This window comes from Hipposideros armiger, unplaced genomic scaffold (assembly GCF_001890085.2).
Source record: "Hipposideros armiger isolate ML-2016 unplaced genomic scaffold, ASM189008v1 scaffold_358, whole genome shotgun sequence".
Classification (NCBI taxonomy): Eukaryota; Metazoa; Chordata; class Mammalia; order Chiroptera; family Hipposideridae; genus Hipposideros; species Hipposideros armiger.
Genome location: NW_017731708.1, coordinates 27,635 through 51,906, shown reverse-complemented (window position 1 = coordinate 51,906; position 24,272 = coordinate 27,635).

The window sequence follows — 24,272 nt, the reverse complement described above, 5'->3', positions numbered from 1 at the left end:
ACCCATGTACCCCAGGGTCAGCATAACAAAAGCCTTCATGACCTTTTACTGCTTAGACATCCGGAGGAAAGATAATTTTTTCCCTGGGCTACTTGAAAACTCATAAAATATGATTTGGCTGACCTCAAACATTTAGAGCTCAAGTGCAACAATAAAAGTATAAGTTGAGAGGATGTCAGAAAACACCTCCACCCCAACATTGTTCTTCACAGCCACCTGGTTCTTTTCAGCTGCAGGCAATTACCATTTCCTCTCCCAGGACCTTTTCCTTCTGGGGTCCTCACACAAGGGCCAGAGAAAGAACTAGGAAGCCTCACTGAGGACTACATTCCCCTTAGGCCCGTTAGACTATGGTTTGCTCTACTTCTCCCTTTGCATCTATGTTATCATTTTCAGCACAAGTCGTTGGCTAATGCAGGGAAATAACAGGAGTAAGAAAAAAAACATGATAGAGGTTCTAGGTCACTTATGTTTCTTAGGATGTCATTGCCTTTTTTCTGTGTTTGAAGAAAGTTTGGTTACAATGGAGAGTGAGACTTATCAGGACTTGATCATCACCTCTGCTAATTCAATCCTAGATGTTAACATGCTTACCCCTATACTCACTTTCTCACTGATCTCCCATGCATCCTGTAATCATGGTACCCTCTGCTGAGAACAGTCTGCACTCATGAATACCCTGTGTTCATGGACATCCTGTGTTTGTGGGGCACCCTGTTCTCATGGGGCATCTTGTGCTCCTGGGGATGGTGAGTGCTATATGCAAATGAGGAGGGAAGTAATTGAGGACATGCATATTGCACATGTCTGCTCTTTCATGTGCATCCTCCATTTGCACATTGTACTTTACTTACAAAACAAACATATAAGGATATAATTATCATGCATTTCTATTGAACCAAGTATGGGGCTTTATTTATCACGGGTCCCTTTTTAGCACCATTCCTCAGGGGACTGCCCAGGTCACAGCACCATGAAGCCTGCATGGGGCCCAGCCTGCTGGGCCTTTGTTCCCTTGCTGGTTAACTCTAACTACAGCCAGTCACGGGATTTTCATATTTGACACCTTTGCTTAATGTCTTCCTTGTTGTAACTCATTTTGCATCCTAAAACCCTGACCTGTGGGGTATCGCAGGCCCTAGCTTCAGTGCTCTCCTGATATTCTGTGTCCTCACTCCTCTTGCAAACTTCCAGCCACCCACAACTAGTGTTGGCAAGGGAATCAAAAGCAGGGAGCTTCTAGGAACCCACTTGGCAAATGCATTCCTGGGTTTGAATATTCTAGTATACCACCTGCTGTGTAATTCCAGAAAACAGCTAAGATAAAATCTAATCACTGCCTCTGTAACAATTTACTAATGTAACACAACTATGCTTTTTAACATTTTCCTAGTACAATAGACGTCTATGAAGCATCACTGAGGCAAAAACAGATTTAAATCTAGTATGTGCCCATAACCATTACAAATAAAGCAGAAAAATTCAAGTTCAGCTCTGCCACTAATGATCCAAGCAGCTTAGCCTCTGGGAGCCTTGTTTTTCTTCATAAAATGAATCACTCACTTCACAGTATTGCTTTGAGTCAAATGTAGTAATGATGGTGAAAGTACTTTGCAAACTCTAAAATACTGTACAATTTATAAGATAATATTATAATGTTAATGTAACATTAGTTTGGAAATTAAAAATAAATCTTTAACATTAAATTAAAAAGCAAGTACTCTACTCTCAAAAATACAAGGTTCAGAGAACAGAAGAAAGTCACCTCTTCTGATTCTCATTTCCCCCTCAGCCCTGATTTCTATATGCCCAGAAAGAGAGAGGAATAATGATATGCACATTGAAGATAAATGACAGCTAGATGGGGTAGGCACAGCTGGTCACTTTATTGTAATTTGGTTAACAGAATGTCTTCTCTGCTTACAATAAGCTCTAAGAAGGTAGACCGTTTTTCTTGCTCCCTGCTGTATCCTTAGAGGCCAGCACAGTGCTGGGCATATAGTAAGTGTTCAGTAATTAGTTTTGGAATTAATGCATAAATGAAGGAGTAAATGAAGAACAGAATGAGTGCATGGCTGAGAGATGCAATGAAAGGAGAGCAGACGGCATCGAGATGGTGCCATAGTAAGTGTCCTCTGACTTCTAATTCTCTTCCCAACTGCCGATTCATCCAGATGACAAGGCAAGTTTCTCAACTTCTTTTAGCATTTTCCTCAACCTTCTGTTAAGAGGTAAATTACCATGATTCCCTTCTGTCACATCACAGGAAAGAATGAGATTTCGGAAGAATATGGTCCCCAGACAAGTCTGGGGGGTACTTTAGAACCAGTCTCCAATATTTTATATTCTTAGGCAATATCTTTGCATGTAATCATGATGGTTTGGTGCATTTTTACCATGCGGTGTGTCATTTTCTAGAGGAGAAGCATCCCACAAGTGTAAACAGCCAGAACCATTAATTGAATACAATGTGGGCTACATGTACTTTTTTTTCCTAATAAACAATGGAAGTTCTTTTACAAGATGCTTATGTGCTAAAAATATTGCATTTATTCTGTTTATTTTATTTTCTAATGAAGCTGAGAGAATTTGTCCTGTGGGATTTGATAAGTCAACTCATTTATTCTGCACAGATAAATGTTATTCAGAAAGCAGAGTTGTGAGATAAAATTCTTCTCTTTTTCGCTTTCCTCTGCTCTTTTTCTTAAGAGAGTCTTTCTAAAAAAAATCTTTCCTAAACTAATGATTGCTAGATGAGATGGGGGTGGGGATGAGGGAGAAGGGGAAGGGACGAGACAACATATTGGTAACTTCAATATAGCCTCAGGGATAGAAAAGACAGTTTGGGGAATATAATCAATAATGTTGTGGGGCCGGCCGAGTGGCTCAGTTGGTTAAGAGCTCGCTCAAGAGTTTGAGCGCTGAGCAACAGCGGTTCGAGTCCAGCCCAAGCTGAGCAGCCGCTGAGCTGCCAACAGATAGCAGGATGGCTCAGCTAAATAATAATAATAATAATATAATAATAATAATAATAATAATACCAAAAAAATAATAACAATAATGTTGTAAATATATTTTAGAGGGCCAGATGGACTCATGTCTTGTTCATGGACGATGTAGAGGCCTGACCACTGCACTGTACATCTGAAGCTGCCGTTGAATAATATTATAGGTCAACTATAATTTAATACATATACAGCCATGGGATGTGGAATATAGTGTGGGAATGGAGTCAATGGAATTGTAATAGATATGTATGATATTGAGGGTGGGGGGGCAGTGGATGGGGAAGGGGGTTTGTGAGGGATGAAAAAGATAACTATTGCATTGTTTTGTACACCTGAAACTATTAATAATAATTTTTTTAAAAGTCTTTCCTGTTTCTATTTTGTACTCTTTCTATTGCCAATGAGTTAGTGGATTTTAATTTAAATTCTTATGGATACTATGCAAAGTTTAAATTTTATTTTCATAAAAGTGAGTTTAGACACTGCCACTGGATTTAAAATGACAGATGAATGCTTTATAAAACACTGACTCAAAATTCTACAACGGAAGAGGACTTGTGTATGCCTTCAGGCCTCCATGTAGTGGTTAAGATATAGGCATCTGTTGGAGTGGGATTATTTTTAATCATATAGTATAAGCAAGTAAATACAAAATTATATTCTAAAAAACAGTTATTAACATAGAATAGCAGGTCATCTTAGGTTATAAAATTTGATCTCAGTCATTGAGACTTCTAAGTTCATGGGGTTAGATTTCTCTTTTGTTATCAAGATTCTTGTACCAACAAAAAAGAAAAGTCACTATACTTGCCAATGAGTATTATGATACATTTCAAGGGATCAGGGCCAAGATTGGATGGCACACCACTCAGCAGATGGAAATTTTCCTTTTGTTAGAATTGTCAGTACCCTTGGCCCATTACATGCCTACTTGGCTGTGCATCACCTAGCTGCTCCAATTTTTCACATTCTTATGGAAACATAAGAAGTATTCTTGCTTCCAGGAGGATTCACTTTTTCTCAGCAATCTCTCAGGATGGACCCAAGCACCAGTTCTCAAATGTGCTGCAAAGTTTGAGAACCGCTGATGTAGAACAGTGTTTTTTAAACTTTAAAGTGCATATGAGTCACCTGGGATCTTATTAAAATACAAATTCCAATTCAGTAGGACTGGGGTAGGTCTGTGGAGTTTTCATTTTTGAAAAGTTCCTGGGTAATCCTGCTAGCCCATAGAACACAAGCTGACAACAAGGATTTAGAACAACAAGTATAAAAAAAAGTATGCTCTGTGCAACCATTAGTAGTTCACACCTGGATTATTACATTAATGGCCTAAAATGACAAAGAAAAACTCAAGCACATTCACAAAAAAGTGACAAGAATGATGAAGCGATTTGACCTCTTGTCCTATTATGAGCAGTTGAAGGAACTAGAGCTATTTAGCCAACTGATGACAGGACATTATAGAAATAATGGGCAGTTTTAGAGAGATGAAGAACTACTATTTAGAACCAAGATTAAATTTGTTCATTCCTCCCCAAGGAAAAGAACTAAAAGCAATGGGTAGAACTAAAAGCAATGGGTAGCAAAACAGACTTGGGATCAATATACAGGAGAATATAATAGAGCTCACCCAAGATTAAATAGACTGCCTTGGGAAGAAATGGGTATCTACAACAGGTGGTACACAAGCTCAGATTCAGTGATGACTTTGTGAGACTTCTACAGAAAGGAATCAAGCATGGGAAGGGAGATGGTTCACTCTAGATGATATTTAAGATACCTTCCAAAACTGGGTTTCTGATATTCTGGGTCTGTTTTCAGCCCAGTGCCTATAGCTTCTAACTAATGACAGGCAGTCAAGTCTGACATTAACAGTGATGACAAGCCAGGGACCTCTTTCCTTAGCTGTTTACATTCCTTCATGAAATTATAAAATTGGTTTACCTGACTATTAATGCAGATTAGTCCCCTCCTCTTTCAATCTGTGTTTCCTGTTTTGAGCATGTGCTACTTCCCCTTTGAATTCAACTGGAAATTTCATCATGATAGTGTAGCTCTTTCCATGCAAACAACTAGAGTTGGTATCTTAATTAGTCTAAGCATCCTCCTTGGCCACATCCCATTTTGCCTCTCCCATTTGTTGATGCTAATTAAAGCATTCAATTTATAGGACTAATCTCCTCCAAGCAGCTCATTTGAAAGGACCTCCTTAACTCATTTTTCTTGTTTATGTTTACATTTGAGTGATTCCCTACAATTCTATATTTCCAAAACTCTCAAGAAATAACAGTACCCAAAGAAGTGAAACCCTTCTTAATAGTCCTAATCAACATTTTAGGATTATTTCTTTATTTATGGATCCAAGTGAGAGTGGGCAAGTGAGTACAATTTCTGAGTATTTATTGAAACCGGACAATTTATGGTTCATCATGTATGATGGTTAGGAAGTAACATAAAATTCTTACCTATACAGAACTTTTCTGTAGATATCAGACACTAGAGTTTTGCAAGTAAACTGGCAATTTAATGTAGCAGCATAAAAATTTGAAAGTAGATTCTTAATGATAGATTTTACAGATCACTGAGGTCTGGCACATTCACAGCTTTCTCCTTGGTTTCCCATCCCAACTCGGTGGGTTATCTAAAACTCAATGCTATTTCAAAAAGCAGTGTTTTCCTTTATTTCAATATGCTCTGATCTCACGTCTCAGAATTTTATGGGGCTGTATTGAACCTCAGTTCTCATAAAGTTTTATATGCAATGATTTATATGCCAAGACATTTTTTCATGTGTTTGACAAGACAGTCATAGGCTTTTAACAAGTTTCAGGTGTTATTGTCTATAAGGAGCTATATTGTATTCTCAAATAGTGAGCAGTGAATGAAACTGTGATATTTTCTCCTAAGTGACCTCCCATGAGAAGGAACTCAATGCAATGATATTGACATATTATTCAATTTAGCCTTTAAAAAATCATTCTTGTATATTTCATGACAAACATAACTAGCTTTTATCAAACAAGGAATTACACATCTACGTAGAGAAAGAAACAAATCTTACAGTTCTGGAGGTCAGAAGTTTAAAATGAGTCTTACAGGGCCAGTACAAATGAAAAGCCATACCACACACTTAGGTAGAATTCGGCATCATCAAAATGCCAATACTCTATAAATTAATCTATAAATTTAATGTAATACCAACATGATATTTATCATTAGACAACTTGACTATATAGTATAAAATATAGCAGAATAAGCAAGCAGGAATAGTCAGAAGAATTCTAAAAAATAAAAGAAATAAAAGGAAGTAGACTTACTAGATATTAAAATAACTTACAACTAAAACAATTTAAAAAGTGAAAAACTAAAACAAAATCATTGTGGCAGAGACTGCTCATTCTTCACTAATAATTCTGGCTTTAATAGGACCCTAATTCTGTTGGAGGTGGGCTATTATCTGAATGTTTATGTACCTCCAAAATTCATATGTTGAAACCCTAACCCCCAAGGTGATTGTATTAGGAGATGGGGCCTTTGGGAGGGGATTAGGTCATGAGGGCACATCCCTCACAAATGGGATTAGTGTCCTTACAAAAGAGACTCCAGAAAGCTCCATTGCTCCTTTCAACATGTGAGGACACCATAAGAAGTAGGCAGTCTACAAACTAGAAGAGAACCTTAGTCAGTACCCTACCATGCAGGCACCCTGAACTTGAACTTCCTGTCTCCAGAACTGTGAGAAATAAATTTCTGCTGTTTATAAGCCACCCAGTCTGTGATATTTTGTTATACCAGCCTGAATGGACTAAAACAAGGTAATCAATATGCCAATATTTGAAAAAATATATTTTTCCAGCTTCTCCTTGCAGAAACTCTGTGGTCATGTGACTAAATTCTGGCCACTGTGACACTGGTTTTATGTCTTAGTTTATTTCTGTTGTAACAAGCTGCCACAAAGTCAGTGGTTTAAAACAACACGAATTTGTTATCTTATAGTTCTGAAGGTCAGAAATCCAAAATGAAACTTACAGGGCTAAAATCAAAATGCCGGCAGGGCTGTTCCTTCTAGAGGCTACGGGGGAGAATCTGTCCTTGCCTTTTCCAGTGTCTAGAGGCTGCCTGCACTCCATGGCCCATGGTCCTCTTCTTGTACCAAAGCATATCACTCCAACCTCTGCTTCTGTTATCACATATGCATGCCTAAATTTGACACTCCAGCTTTCCTATGTGGATTTTTGTGGTTACATCGAGCCTACCAGATAATTCAAAATAATCTTATTTTAAGAACCTTAAATTAATCATATCTACAAAGTTCCAGATTCCAGGGAGTAGGACCAGGGCATTTTTGAGGGAGCACAATTCTGCCCATCACAGTCAACCTCCTGGAAAGCTTGTTAGAAGGAAGCTGAGGACTTCTGCTGCCAGCCATGATGGAGAAACAAAAGCTGGATTTAACCTCCTGCCATAAACAACTGAAAAACTAGAGGGGAAAAAAACCCTAAAGCAGTTGCTTTAAGTTATTGTACAATAGGCAGCACAGGATTGTGATCCCAGAGAGAAGGAACCCAGATGAGGTCAGCAAGACAGCCACTCTGGTTTTCTTCTTGGAGTAATTTTCAGACATCATGTATAGGGACAGGAAACCAAACAGGGTTTGAGGTCTCTTTGAGTTAGAGACAAAAACTGGAGGTCAATTAGCCAGGAGTGACAGGAGTTGTAGAGAAGAGTTCTGTAAAAGGGAGCTACACAGAGAAGAAGCATCAAAAATTTGCGTAAGAGTTGTCTTGAATCTTTGCTAAGTAGTAAGTCATGCATGCTAAAGGGCAACTTCATGAAGCTAGTCAAATAACTACCAGGTAGTTGTGAGTTGAACAATGGCAAGCTTCCACGGGGCACGGGATTTCAAACCCCATCTAGGCAGAGTAGATCCTGAATGATCACCTGCTCATCCAATGGAGACTCTAAGTACATCATACCTTAGTAGTAGTGCTAAACTATTAAGGCAGTGAGGATTGCTCTAGGGAGGGAGGGAAGTAGTAAGGAAGGAAGCAGGGGGTTGGGGGAGATGCATGCAGATAAGAAAGAAATAAAAATATAAAGGCAAAAATTTAGCAGGAAGTGGACTCAGCTGGCATTAGTCATGAATTTTCTTTTCCTATCTCTTCTTGATTAAAATTTACACAATTGCTGGAACTACCACAGCTGTATTCCACCATGAAGCACTTGAGGCTAGAAACTGGCACTAAGCTTGTCAGGGAAGAATAATGGAGAGAATTTGGTGTATTCATGATATTATGGCACCACTGCTACAATGAGGGCAGCTTACTCCAACCTTCATGCTACATGAGAGAAATACACCCTATCTTTTTAAAACAACTATTATTTGGGCTTTCTTTTTATGCAGCCAGATGAAACCTCAGCTAAATCACAGATTAGTAGAACAGACTGGAAAATCTAAAAAATAGGTGAAAATATATACAATATTTGGATAAGAAGATATGTGAAAAAAAGGATAATAGTGACATTTCAACACATTAAGGAAAAAGACAATTCATTACATGTTATTATGAATTGGATAACCTTCTGAAAAAAATATAAAGTGGGGTTCCTACTTCAAACTATGTTCCATATAGATCAGAGATTTAAATGTAAAAATGAAGCCATAAAAATAGAATGATAGAATTTAAAAAATAATCTTTCTTGACACAAAGTGTAAAAGCCATAAAATAAAATATTGATATATTCAATTACATAAAAATAAAATTTATGTAACATGACAAAAATGCACAGAGTCCAAATAAAACTAACAAAATGAGAAAAATATTTGCAACTCATATCAAAGCTAAGGGATACTTTCCTTGATATATAAATGAGCTCTACAATCAATAAATAAAAGACCATTGATGCCAATAGAAGAGTAGAGGGTGTGAACAGATGGATCACAAACAAAAAGCAAATGACTCCTAAGCATATGAAAAGATGCTTAATTTCAGTCATGACAAGGGCAATGCAAATTAAAATGAAATGGCATAGCATTTCAACTCATATGGTTGACATATTATAGTAGTGAAATAGGATTCTATTGCTAGTGAAAGTATAAAATGCTTCAAATAGAAGTTAAGAAAAAATGGCATTATCTTTTAAAATTAAAAATGCACATACATTTTGATTCATCAATTCCACCTCTAGTTATTTATTCAAAAATACACTCCCACATTTATGAAAGCATATTCATTCATTCAATAAATTAGTGCCTACTCTATTTAAAACACTTTTCCAGGTACTCTATACAAAGATAGTCACCAGCTATCACATATTTTATGATAGGAAAAGTTAGAAACAATCTAAGTCTCCATAAATAAAGGTCTGGTATTATGGTACATCCATACAGACTATGAACTTGTTACAAAGAAGCTGGAACAAATGTGATATGAAAAGATTTTTCAAAATGAAAGCTTCCTGAAGGCATGGATTTCTGTTTGCTTACTACTGCTTCTCTAACACATACGAGGTATGACAATTAAGTTCGCGAACTTATCCTAGAAAAAGTGCTACATACCTCATTGCTGAGTATCATTATGGTCACCTTCAAACTACTCCCCTTGGGAAGCTATATGTACAGACGCCATGCCTAGTCCACCCTTCAAAGCAATTTTGGCACTCTTTCTGGAATGGCCATCAGAGCTGTCATCGTATTACCCTTGATGTCCTGAATGTCATCAAAATATCTTCCTTTCAATATTTCCTTTATATTTGGGTAAAGAAAGAAGTCATTGGGGGCCAGATCAGGTAAGTAGGGAGGATATTCCAATACAGTTATTTGTTTACTGGCTAAAAACTCCCTCACAGACAAGACAGTGCCCTGTGAGCTAGTGCATTGTCGTAATGCAAGAGCCATGAGTTGTTAACGAAAAGTTCAGGTCATCTAACTTTTTCACACAGCCTTTTCAACATTTACAAATAGTAAACATGGTTAACTGTTTGTCCAGTTGGTACAAATTCATGATGAATAATCCCTCTGATATCAAGAAAGGTTAGCAACATTGTTGCAAGAAGTTCATGAACTTAATTGAATGACCTCATAGAATAATGCATAGCACATATTAGACTTACAATAAATATTTGATGAACTAACAAAGTGGAAAAAAGCAAAGCTACAATTACATGTGAGGGAATATGAAAATATATATGCTGGGCCGGACAAGTGGTGCGTTGATTAAGAACTGGCTTGTGACGCCAGCTCTGAGCAGCAGGGCCCTGGTTCGGATCCCACATGAGGGCCAGTGACACTGCCCTCTAAAGCTAAGATGGTGAACAACAGCTCGACCTGGAGCTGGGCTGCCATGAATCGCCTGCGTTGGTATAGGCTGCAGCTCCTGCTGCAGTGGGCTGCCATAAGCTCCCGCGAGTGGCTGGCAGCCAGCGTGACCAGCCAGCAGCCGGTGTGAGCTGCCAAGAGCCGCCATGAGCAGCCATCCAGAGGCCGGCAACCAATCTGCCTTACCCGGGAAGAGCACAATGATGGTGCCAACACGGGCCAGTGAAGCAACGTCCTCCACAACTAGATTGAAGAACAAAAAAAGAACAGCAACTTGTCTGTTCCCCTTCCCACGATTCCCCAGTGCTGTTCCCCTCCCCCAATTTCCCAATAAAATCTTTAAAGAAAAGAAAATATATATACTGATATACATTTCTAAATATATAGACCATCTTTGGCTGCATAAGACACTAGTAATATGAATTCCCTCCAAAGAAGAATACTATGGGATGGGGGACCAGGGGGGGAATCCGACTCCCTTCATACCATACAACATTTTGTACTTTTTGAATGTTGTGCTAGGTGCATGAATTACCTCTTCAAAGGAGAGGTACATGTATTCACCACTTCTGCATCCCTTCAATTCATTTTTGCTTTCCCACTGGTGCTGGCTTAAGCAGGTATTAGCATTCCTTGGTAGTTTCTGAGATACTTTCAGAAAAATACTAGGAATTATTTTTATAAATGTATACTTCTTGCTAACATTTAATAGGGGCCTGTCTATTAACTTTGCACCTACTCACAAACAATTCAGTTGAGATGACAAGAGTGAAGTGACTCATCCCCAAATACAAAGATGTGCGGGGCCTTCCAGGGCCTTGTGAGAAGACAGTAACCTTCATGGTCACTCAACAATTTCAGCAGGTATTACCTGTTAGGTAAGCTATGCTCAGAAGCCTCTCCTGACACCCCATCCCATTCCCACCCCTAGACACACACATGCCCTCCCAGTCTTGATCAGCATTCCACAGCTGTGTTTCCAAAATATCTCTCAAAGCTCTAATTCAGGACTTTGCGTTTTCCTATATTCTTATCTGTCTCCCACACAGGACAGAACCAATTCCTTGGGGCAGGAACCATGTTTTAATGTTTCTTTAGCTCTGACATTTAGCACAGTTTAGTAATTCCTCAACAAATGTTTGAAAAATTAATATACAAAAGAATAAATAAGTAGTTCAGATGCCTTTTGCAAGGAAATGCCAGCCCCATAGGTAAGCATTTTGGTGACATGCTAGAGGCTTGCCAGGGTCAGATGTTACCCTGCATAGAGAGAAGACCTAGTCCATGGGTGGATGAAAGCGATATCTGCTGAAGAGATCACCAGTTCCAGAGGAATAGTACTGAGACACCAGGAGAAAGGCAAGTCCAGTCAGAAGAGGGAAAAGCCAGGCTCCACAGGAACAAGTCAGATGCAAGGTGCAAGACAGAACAAGTTCAAACCTTTAAAAAGGTTGACCTTGAATGCATTAAAAGAGCCTGGGCCTTCATTGGAGGCAAGACAGAAGTTCAAGGGAAGGCAGATGGCTAAAATATACAAGACTGGGCTAGGCAAAGATCTAGTTCTGAGTTTACATCAGGGATGTTATCCTGCTGTGTTAAGAATTGTTCCCACACAGTGTCATTCTACCTGTGCAAGCAATTGCTGACACTTCCCCATTTTGCTCACTGATTAAATCCAGCTAAAGTTGTAATTGAGAGGGTGCGTGTGTGTCACAGGGTGGGAGGGATTTCCAGCCCTCCTTCAAGGATAGAAGGCTTCCTCCTACTCCCCCTTCACTATAGTGGGTCTTCGCCTGGAAGTAACAGCATTTGCTGTTCTTATCCCAGCACCAGAAGGCCTTTATTCCTGAGGGAGAAGGGAACAAGTGAGATTTCATGCTTTTCCTACAGCAGTAGCCACTCTCATCTCCAGGCCAACACTGCCAAAAAAGACTTGCTTCAGTTGCCCATTGTGCCTCATTCTTTCTCATGAGCACCCAGCCAGGTCCATGGAGAAGCGCTTGCCAGTGGACACAAATGCCCCTTCTGTCTGTGGCTCCCAGGAGTGCTGTACTCTCGCACCAGCCCATACTCTACCTTTAACAATTTGAATGAATCTTCGCTGAATTCTTCTCATGCCCACACTTGTAGGAAAGCCCTGTCTTTCTTGTGTTGTCTCCACAGATGGTGCTCACATTCTGTCTCTCCATGGTGCTTATTTTTTCTAAAATTTTTTAGGCCACTTAGTTCCTCTGCGATTTCAGCTCTATGATGGGTTTAAGAAAAGTTATTATTTTGTATTATATTATCCAGCTTTATCTTATTGCTGGAATAGGAGTAATGCTCTTTCCAGTTTTCTCTATCCTACATGGAAGCCAGAACTCCCACTTAGATTTACCTTAAGGAGTTTATCCTAGGAAGACAAATTATATTTCGTTAAGATACACATTTTGGTATATTTCTAAATTGAGTAAAACTGGAAAAACTTTTGCATTAGTCAGCATAAATAATGATAGCTGCTGAAACAAACAACAATACCTAGCAGCTTAACTTGATAACATTTCTTTCTCACTCATCCCAGAGTTTGACACATGCTGAGGGGCTTTCTTGTGTGTCTTCCAAGATGTGCCTTCCTTCACATAGCTCTACAAAGTCCTTTTGGTTCTGTATAATGAAAGCAAAAGAGAAAAAGAAGAAGAAGAATCAAAGGTATATTTTAGGGCCAGGCCTGATATTTCTGGCTCAGATTCCATTGACCAGAAGTCAGTCACAAAGCCTCAACCTAGCTACAAGAGAGGCTGAAAATTATCATCTTCCTGTGTACTTAAGATGAGGAAATGGGATTGATGACCATCTAATCAGACTGTGTCAGGGTGTCATGAATAAAAAAAACAACTGTTAAATTATGGCATATCCATATGTTGAAATATTACATATTCATTAAAATTGTTTTTGTAAAAATTTTAATGTCAATGAAAAATGCTTAAGATATGACATTAAATAAGAAAAGACTACAAATTAGAATATACACTATGATCTTAATTATGTTTGTATTTATACATTTACGTAGTCATCTATGCCAATAAAAAGACTAAAGAACTAAGAATTCAGTGGCTTTCCTTGAATGATAAGATTATAAGTAATTTAATTTTTTATCCTTAAAAAACATATACTTTCCATATATTTACAATAATCCTATATTATTTTATGATATATTAATAATTATATGACTAGTGTTTATTTTAGGGTATAATTTAGAAAAAATATATCAGGAGCAATTTTTTTTTTCAGGAGCATTTTGAGAAAATTGGAGCGTTGAAACTGCAGGGAGCAAATTCGTACAGCAACTCTATGAACTACCCATACTTTATATTCATAGTCTGAAAGTAATTTTCATTTTCATTATATGACTATATCTTTATCTGAGTAGCTAAACATGATCCAAAGATAATACTGTGCTTCCGAAAATGAACTTCTGGTAACTATAGATAAGTTGTAAAAATAAAGCTCTTTTAAGTTATTATTAAATGTGACTATAATAAAAAGATAGCATGCATTAATTAATGATAAGTCTGGACAATTGATGGTTAATATGAGTAAATGAAAATGCATAGAATCAAATAGACACGTTCCTTTTTCTGCTTCACTTTTCATATTGAATTGAGCACTAAGTCATCTTTCCTCTGACTTCCTAATATACAGAGAAGCTACCCCTGGGGGTCCTTTCCCACCCCTACTACTTGTATTGGGTTGTCAAAAAAGTCGTGACATTTTTTTTCTATGTTTTTGTTGCAAAAATGCATCATGACTCTTTTGACAACCCAGTATTTCTCCCTAACCAATATCCTCGACTCAGTCACCTCCTACCCAGCCTTCCATTCTCAAAACCACTGTCAGGACCATCTAAAAAGTGAGTCTGATTGTGGGCAGGGACAGACCTGATGGGAAATCTGGAGACTTCCATGCATGCAAGGCTCCTGAGCAAGAAAACTCTCGGTCTGGTTGAGCATCAGGTCCAGAGTGTGCACTCAATGAACAAGGAGATCAGAAAATCTGCCCTCAGGATCCTTCACGAAGGTTGTTGTGCTGCAGACACACCAGAGTTCCTGCTGGACAACTGAAGGAGACGAGAACAGACAAGAAAGACCAGCCTGGTGTGAAATTTTGAAGGCTGTAACTAGAAATTTTCATTTGATATCCAGAGTAAAACTGAGAAACTACTGAAGGATTCTGAGTGATGCAGCAACAAGAACAGAAAATTAGATCTATTTTCTCTCCCCAATTTTCCTAATATGACAATGAGAGCTATTGTCCACTTATAGAAGATTTTCAATGAAACCAGGTATTTGAATTTTTCCTGGTGCTCTCAGCTCACTTCATATAATATTTAGCCAAATTAGTGGTATCTTGTCAAAGAAGTGGACATAACATGGCTTTTCGTTACTACTCTTTCTAAATTATTTAAATGAATTTACCTCTTACAACAAAATGATTTAAAAGCTCCTGTAGAGCTAAAAAATCAGGACATCACCATCACTTACTACTTCTACTCTCTGTGGTGGCAGGAAAGGAGACTTTTCATATGGTTTGTTATGCACGAAAAGCTGACTGATGGATGCATGCTATCTCATTTGATCCCCATGATTGCCCTACAGTTAGGTCAGGTGAGGTGACTTGACTAAGATGCTTAACTTGTAAGTGGAAGAGCCGGAGCTAGAACCTGAGTTGGCTCTCAGCTCCTGTGCCAGTACATTCTACACTACTCCCTCTGCTTCTCAATCTCCGAGGAGTATCTGATGAGATAGTATGGAGTAATGTAATCGAGTAGAAAGAGCCTGAGAGAAAACCTGTCACTACTCTCTTATTATACACTTGAGAAATCGGAGCCTCCAGAGAGTTTGCCTTAGTTCTGGAAAAGAATTGAAATCAGGATTTCAAAGAGATATTAACAGTTCCATATTCACTGCAGCATCATTCACAATAGCCAAGATATGGAAATAAACTAAATTGCTATTGGTGGATAAATGGATATAGAAAATATGTATACATACAATGAAATATTATTCTGCCTTTGAAAAGAAGGAAATTCTGCAATTTGTGACAACATGGATGAAACTGGGGGATATTATGCCAAGTGAAATAAGTCAGTCACAGAAAGACAAATACTGCATGATTTCACTTATATGAGGTTTCCAAAATAGCTAAATTCATAGAATTAAAGAATAAAATGAGGGTTGCCAGGGGCTAGGGGAGAGGGGGAAGTGGGGAGTTACTAATCAACAGGCATAAAGTTTTAATTAAGCAAGAAGAATAAGCTCTAGAGATCTGCTGCACAACATTGTACCTATAGACAACAAAAACTTACTGTACACTTGAAATTTGTTAAAAGGGTTAAAAAAATATAGCGTCCAAACATGGCAAATTATACAATGTAGTTCAATTATGAGGAGGCAGAGAGTGACACAATCTCATAATGTTTTGTCTCCTGGCTATTTTCTTAAGGTTGTACATCCTTCAGCTGTGTTTGCCCCTAAAGAGAAATATATCCTGAGCAGCTGTATCCAAGTGACCAAATAAAGCAAAATATCTAAGCCTCCCATTGATCTGCTATGTGTCTGGCCCTAAATCTTACATCACAAAATCTCCGTCTTTTCCAACTTTCCAGACAGCCTTAAGGTCCTACCTTCAAAGCATTTCTAATTAGCTATGTGCTCTCAAAATAAAAATTTTCAGTTGTCAGATGTGGCAAATGGCTGCAGCAAGCACTATGGGGAGTTAAAAGAAGAGGGGATACAACATTTAGATTTCAGACACCAATCTGGATGAGTATGACAGTTTAGTTGTATAATTTATGCTCTCTGCCCCATAGCATCTGGAGAATGAAAGAGGTCTCAGGGAGGACAACATGAGAAGATCCAGTCTCTACCCTGGAGAAATACATGAAACTGGAGAACAATACAAGACGAAATAACACCTCAGAGCAATGTACTACTTTAAAGTGTATAAAGAACTTGGCTGTACATTATATGATTTAACCCTCAAGACCTGTGCTTTCTGAATTAATGTCCACATTTGACAAATGAGGGACTTGAGACTTATGAGGGATAACTGACTTGCTCAAAATCATAACGGTAGTTAAGAGTTATGTTTGGACTCCTGGCTGGTTTGTAAGATTTCTGATTCCCTGTCCAATGTTTCTCTCACTAAATCACCTCTACATTCATTCTGCCAACTAGGCTTAGGGAAACCAAGGGTCCAACCAGTAGTACAGATGGGCTGGAATCGATGCTTCATGTTGGGTATTCCAGGGAAAGAAATTTGTGGAAATGTAGTGCTGCTGGGTGGAGGTCAGTCACCTCTGGTCCCTGAACCCTAGTTCTCCAAATGTAATTAGTTCTAGGAGCCTGAGATGAGCTGAAAAATAATTGAGGACCACCATAATATAGAAACTTAAAGAGTGGCCATTCATATTTCCTATACTTGGGTGGGTAATATTTCCAGATGAACCACTAAATGTCCTTTTGGTTCAAACTTCTCTGTGCTCTCTTCCCTTCACTGAAAGCTATGGGGCATCTCATTAAAACAGCTCTATCAGACTGACTTCAAATATAAATTACAGAAAACTCAGCCCACTTCACATTTTCTTGTATGCTTTTCTGTAACTTAAAAAAAAATGCCATAGAGATGAGTAAAGACTACTTACTTCCTATTTATAAGCTACCAACTATATCTTCAAAATTATAATAGAACACTCAAATAATGTGCCTTGTTAATTAAATGGTGCCAACTGCATCCTTGTTAGCCTTTGCAGCCATTAGTTAAAGCAGGCTGGTTTTCCTCAGATGCCTATTAAGACACCCATGCCTATTAGTGCCACCTGCTTCTATAGGACCCCACCTCCATAGGGCCACCACCTACCCTGGAGAGTTTCCTTTGTTCTTCCAGCAGGTGCCATCAGGTCAAAGACACAGATGTTTGTGTATCAGTTCTCTTATGCTCCAAAGACCCATGCCTTTTCAAAGAGAAGTGCATCAGACCATGTGTCCCAATTCTCTCATTCAAGATGATCAATCATATACTTTTCAGGGTCCCAAACCCTCTCCCCTTCTGAAGAATGATAAGGTAAAATAGAACCATGAGGGTGTGAATACAGGATGAAATTTTTGTAGATTATCTCATTCAATTCCCCAGTTTTGTAAATGAGGAAAAGAAGCCCAATTAAGTAGTTAGAGCAGGTTAGATGATAAAAGTGATGAGAATTCATTCTTTGTTATGAAAGTCTTATTATTAAAATGGTGCTTTAGAATATGGAATAAAATATCAGTTAGCTAGAAAAGACCAGAAGGGAGAAGAGTAGCTAAAAGGCAATTGTTTGAATGTGGAGTCAGACCCAGTGTTCAGTGGGAAAATAGGAGCCAATCTGGAGAACTGAAGAGACCTAGAGGTAGAAGGAACTAAAAGATCCCTGTTTGCTGCACTCACCAATCCTAGCTCAATTTTCTGGGCCCAAATGCCTCTTCCAACAATTTTTGTCCAACTATGAGGCAAAAATTGGAAGCCTTTCCATTCTGCCTCTTAAATCCTTGCTCATTCCTCTATAATTGTTCTTTACTTTTAATTGTCCCTCAGCTTGCATCTCTCAAAGGTCCAGTGATGCCTTTCAGCTCAAATACATCGGTATCTGAAAGACAAACTTTTTCTCTGCCTGGCCCACTCCCTTTGGCTTCACTGCATTCTTGGACCTTTTTGTTGTCTTCTTCAGACTTTCTTTAGTTCTGCCATTTCTACCAGCTGTGGAAGAGGTTTTTATAAAGAATTGGATGATAGAATTATCTAATTTCTAATGTCTGTCCACTACTAATTGATCACCAACCCAGAGATTAACATGTCTAACGAGTAGCCTATCATGGTCTCTCCCTCAATCTTGACCTGCATTTTCAACTGTTTTAATGCTACAAACCCCCAACACATCTAGACTGCTGATGCCCTTGCTTTCTTTTTCCTTTCCTTAAGAAGATTTTTTTTTCTTTTTTCCAAGCAAAAGTGTGGAAAAGTTGGCTTGTTTCTCCAGACAGTAGCATGGCTCCTTGGGTAGCTAGTAAAATGTCTGGCTTGGCATCTGTGATCTGAGAAGGAGTACATAAGCATATTTAGTACCTTTAATGAGGCTTTTGTACCCTTAACACTCAGGGCCAGATTGTCTACCAAACTAGAGAAACAGCAAGACTGGAGAGTTGGATCAACAACAAAATCCTCAAATTTTCAGTGGCATACTGAAATAAGTAAATAGTTTAAATACATAAATTAACAAATTAACAAACAAATAAATAAAAGTAAAAATGTTCCTTCATGGGGAAAAAAAGAATAAAAGAACCCAACTCTTTGAAAATATAGCCCCAAAGGGAATAGAGTAAATAGAATATTTCTCTTTCTTGATTTCTTTTGTTTGGCACTAAATATACCAGTTTCCCCAATCCATCTCAAAAATAAAAATAAATAACTAAACAAATATCAACCCTTTAATTATAAAATAAGGACAAAGTTCTGTTTTGACAATGTGATGCTTCCAACCCAAAAAGAAGCTCTATGATTTTACCTCAGATAAATAAAAATTCTATTGAAAAGCTTTATTGCACATAAATACTTTCTGATTGATGAAGAGAAAAGGAAACTAATATTTATAAAATACTCTATGTTTTAGACATTGTGCCAGAAATTTTCCACAAAGCAGAGTTCAAGTAGGATGAATTAGACATATAACAAGCCAAAATGCTAATGTATTTTTTAAAACTGGAAAAAGAGGGTCATTTAATATGCTGCTGGTTTCATGAGGTATTGATTATAAAGCTAAAAAGAAATGACAAGTGATTTGAAGTGGTTGCAGTAAGTGGGATTGCTGAAGATGAGATTGCAGTTGATTTTCAACGCTTTGAGGACTTATCTTCATCAAAATCAGAACTCTTGATTGGAAGCCAAGATTAAACATAAGGCTGCATTTACAGAGCTGTGACTTGTTGTTTCATCCAAATTGTTATATTACCAACTCTATTAATTTTCAGTTGATGTCTGCATAGGAAGTAATGGGAAAAAATTAGTCCCATTTTATATGAAAGGAAGCAGAGATAAAGAGAAGTTAAATGATTTTCATTTAACCTTCCAAAGAATATCAATAGCAGATACCAAATTAAACCTAACACACAGCTATAAGAATTTGTGCTCCTGATGTTACCATCTTTCAGTTATGAAAACGAATTCTTATTAGACCATCTGTGTGGATTGAGCTCTCAATTAATGAGGATTAAATTGTTAAATACACCCACTAGTCTCACCCCTCCTTTCCTACTTCTACATACAACATCATCTTTAGAGAAATTTGAGTCTTTGACCTTTGGAAGGAATAGGGCATTATCAAGCTGCAATGGTACCAGTCAAGGATAAGTGGACCAAGTAACAGATTTCCATCCAGAAAGCAGCCCACTCAGGTAATATTATACAAATCATTCCTGAAATGAGTCTCCTTGTGATTTTCAGGGAATACCTAAGAGAGGAGAATCAGTTCTTTTAAAGTTTTGTTAGTGTTCTCACTAAGCACAACTTCATTATCTAGTCCTCCTGGATTTATTGGGGAAAAGGACCCAATGATTTCAATATGAATTTCACCTAAGTAAGATTGGAAAGATAATGCATCAAAGCTACATAAATACTACTCGGGAGCCATATAATCTTTGAGACTGGCACCGGTCTCCTCAGGCTGTAGAAAAGTCAGAAGGGCACAAAGTGGGGAATCAGAAGATGTATGCTCTGGCCTTGGCCCCACCTTCCTCTCATTACCTGGAGCCTTGGCAGTCACATGACTTTTCAGAGCGTTGATGTCCTCCCTTGTCCGTAAAATGGATATATTTTTCCTAACTTCTTCACAGGGTTGTTGTTAGTGTCTTTTTACTAAGGAATGGACAAGCAAATGTATCTGTATCATGTCAATTTATCTAGACGAGAACTACATTTTCCAGAATTCCCTTCTGTGCATAGTTCTGGGTATATCTGGGCTGCAAGGCGCATTAGGCAAGATTTGGAACATGGCAATGAGGCAGCAGCCATCTTCTCATTTTATACCTGGAAGTTCAGTGCAGAACGTGAAGCATTGATGCATCTCACATGTGGTGTTGCTTATCTGCAGACCCACCTGGGTGGTGTGGGCGGCAGCCAGGCCTCCGCGCCCATAGCTCTCACAGCTCCCGCTGGCTCCTGCTTCAACTTCTTTGACTCCTGGGCCAGGAGCATGTTAAGATATATGATTTGAGCCCCAACTTCATCTACTAGACACCCCACCATCAAGGCTTAGAGGCAGAGAGACACTGACAAGAGTTCCAGTCTATCCTTGTGGGTTACAGCTTATCTGATCCTAGCTTCCCCCACTTCACATCGTCTGCACTTCCCAAATGCTTGTCCTGCTGACTCCAGGAAGCAGCTTCAGGTACAGAAGAAATAGCCTCCCACAGACTGTTTAGCTCCCACCATTGCTTAAGGGCAAATCTCTATAATGTATCCCTTATTGTATAGAGAGAAATATGGATGATGATATAGATATAAATACAGATATAGATATAGATATAGATGTGTGTGTCTTATTGATTCTACTTCTGTAATGGAACCCTGACTGATACAGCATACTATTCTTAAAATCATGGGCTGCTTATTTCAATATTCCCAGCATCAAGCACATTGCTTAACATAGCAAGTGCTCAACAAATTATTAAATTCAAAGCATTTATTTTGCAAATTATCAAGCATTAAACAAAAGTAAGGTATTTTTTTAAATGCAATGATCACCCAAACAAAATAGCAAGTAGCTAATGAATGGTATTTCTTGATAACATATTAGTAACATAAATTGTTATCTGAAAATATTTTCTTCTCTAATCAGATCAATTTATATATAAGAATTTGCTATGCCTGGTACCTTGACAAAAAAATTAAAACTAAACCTCGTAAAATTTGAAAACAATGTGTTCATTCGTGGCTATTTTTAATGGCACAAACAGGAAGCTGTTTGCACCCAGCTAGTAGTGATTATTTCAGACTATAAATGGAGAAATATTTGTGATGGTAAACAAACTAGTGAACACACTTTGAAATGGGTAATATTCTTATGTATAAGTGCAATATTTTCACCCTTTCATTCTCAAAGATAATAAAACACATATATTTACTGGTTTTAATAATGATGGCAAGGTTAAAATTACCTAAATAAGATTTTCATTGACCAAATTTTTACCAAAAAATATGCATATGTTTTTAAAACTCATAGAAAACTTTATTGGCCTCAAAAATCTTTCAATTATAACTGCTATGTTATATAGTATGACTCATAATAGGAAATAACTGCAGCTAAATACCAAAGACTTAGAAAGCCAGGGAATAGGAACTAGACACAATCATGGGAGTGGGGCAGCCACTGGGACTTTGGGGTACAGAAAATCAAAGCACTTACAGCCAGGTAAGTAGGATATTGCATCTAGAATGTCAGTTAATAAAAAAGTGGGGTCCCAGTCCTTGGAGGGATGGGAGAAGAGGAAGAAGGATAAATAATGCAATTCCTGGATCAAGATTATGGGCCATGAATTCAGGGACTGAATTAGTCATTCATCTGATTTTCTCTATGAGACTCATTCACAGATTTTTCTCTTCATCTTGTTTCTCAATCTGTACTGTTCTTCTGAGCCATGTTTATATCTATCTACATGGCTTAAACTACCAGCCATATTGTCTTGTTTCCTAAGTTTACATTACAGCCCAAAGTTGTCTCTGTAGTTAGAGTCCACCACATACCATCTCATTCATATATCACAGCATCTCAAATTCAGCATGTCCAGAGCCTGTTCTGACCAGAACCTGTTCCTCATTTCTATTCCCCTCCATTCATTTATTAATTGTTAAACATACTGAATGCCAAACATTTGCCAGGTCTGAGGATTTGATGACAAATGAGGTGTTCTCAGTCCACATGATATTTAAAGTCTAGTGCAACAGCTCAGCCCTAGTCACAAGATGGAATAGTTAAACTGGAATCTTGAAAAAGTACCAAAGCATGGGCCCTAAGCTCAGATATTCCAATTTAAGTGGTCTTTATTGAAGGGGAAAGCACACTATTGTTTTTTAAAAGCCCTCTAAGTGAGTCTAGTTCGTAGCCAGGGTTGGAAAACCCTAGTATAGTGGAATATTAACTAGCTTATGGTCCATGCAAAAAACTTAGAATTTACCTTGGACCTCTTACTTTCTTTTACCTCCAATATCCAATTAGTTACCAAATTTTATGGGACTGCTACAAGAACATTTTTTAATTTCAGGCCCCATTGTCATTATTATTTCCACCACCCTATATATCAGGCCATCCTAATTTCTCCAAAATCTTGGCAATCATCTCCTAACTTGTCTTCTTGCCATTAGATTTTCCCTCTCAAATTCCTTCTCTATACAAAAGCAGGAGTGATTTTTTTAAAAAAACATTTATGATCATACAGTGGTCTAAACTATAGTCTCATGTATCAACATATAAAATAAATATATAAACAATATATAAACCCAAAATAAGAATGCTAAATGAAAAAAGCAAGTCATATAAGAATATGTGCTGTCTTATTCCATTCCAAGACCAAAAAAGGCAAAACAAAAAGCATATATATTCTTTTTAAAGTAAACTTCTTATTAAAGAAAGATTTACAAGGAGAAAAGTGCTCAGATCAAAGCCATACAAACTGAAGAATTTTCACAAAGCGAATGTAGCCACCACACAGTATAGAAATGAAATATTACCAGTATCTCAGAAGTCTCTCTTTGTACTCCATGTCAATCAGTCATTCTTCTCTTCCCAGATGTAACCAACTATCTGATTTCAAATATCATAGATTTCCCTGTTTTGGATATTCTGTACCTCCTCTTTTATATCTGACTTCTTTTCAACAACATTACTTTTGTAAAATTCATCCATGTCATAGTATGTAGCAGGGGTTTGTTCTTTTTCACTGCTATATAGTTGTATCCTCTGTATGATACTCTAATTTATTTATCCATTCTACTAATGACCATTTATGCTTTTCTCACTTCAGGTTTTAACTAATAACATTGCTATGAACATTCTCAAACCTGCATTTTAGGGCATGGAGGCATACATTTCTTTAGGAAATTCCACTTCTAGAAGTGGAACAGCTGTATCATGAATCATGCAAATGTTCAGTTTTAGTGGAAAGAGTCAAATAGTTCTCCAAAATGGTTGTCCAGTTTATGCTCCCGGCAAGACTATGTAAGAGTTCCAGTTGCTCCATATCCTCACTGACAATTGTTATTTTCAGCCTTTAATTTTAGCCTTTTGGAGAGTTGAGTAGTGCTATCCTATTATGGTTTTAAACTTCATTTCCTTGATGACTAATGAGAATGAGCACCTTTCCAGATGTTTGTTAACTGTTTGGATATAGTCTTTTGTGGAGTGTCAGCTACCCATCTCCTTCAAATTGCTTTTGCTTAAAATCAATTGACCATATATTAGATCATTTTCTGGACTCTATTCTGTTCTGTTGATTTATATACTTATCCTTTAGTCAATTCCACACTATTCTGATTGCTATAGCTTTTTAGTAAGTCTTGACATATGGTAGTGGGTGTCTTCTAAATTCGTTGTTCTTCTTTTAAAATCATTTTGGGTATTCTACTTTCTTTACCGTTCCATATAAATTTTAGAATCAGTTTGCTGATTTTGACAAATTAAAAAATATCTATTGGGCCGGCCGAGTAGCGCGATGGTTGAGAACTGGTTTGGGCTGCCAGAGGGCCCCAGTTCGGATCCCACATATGAGGGACAGTGACACTGCCCTCTACAGCTAAGATGCTGAACAACAGCTCAACCTGGAACTGCGCTGCCCTGAGTCGCCAGCGACGGCGTAGGCTGCAGCCCCTGTGGCAGTGGGTTG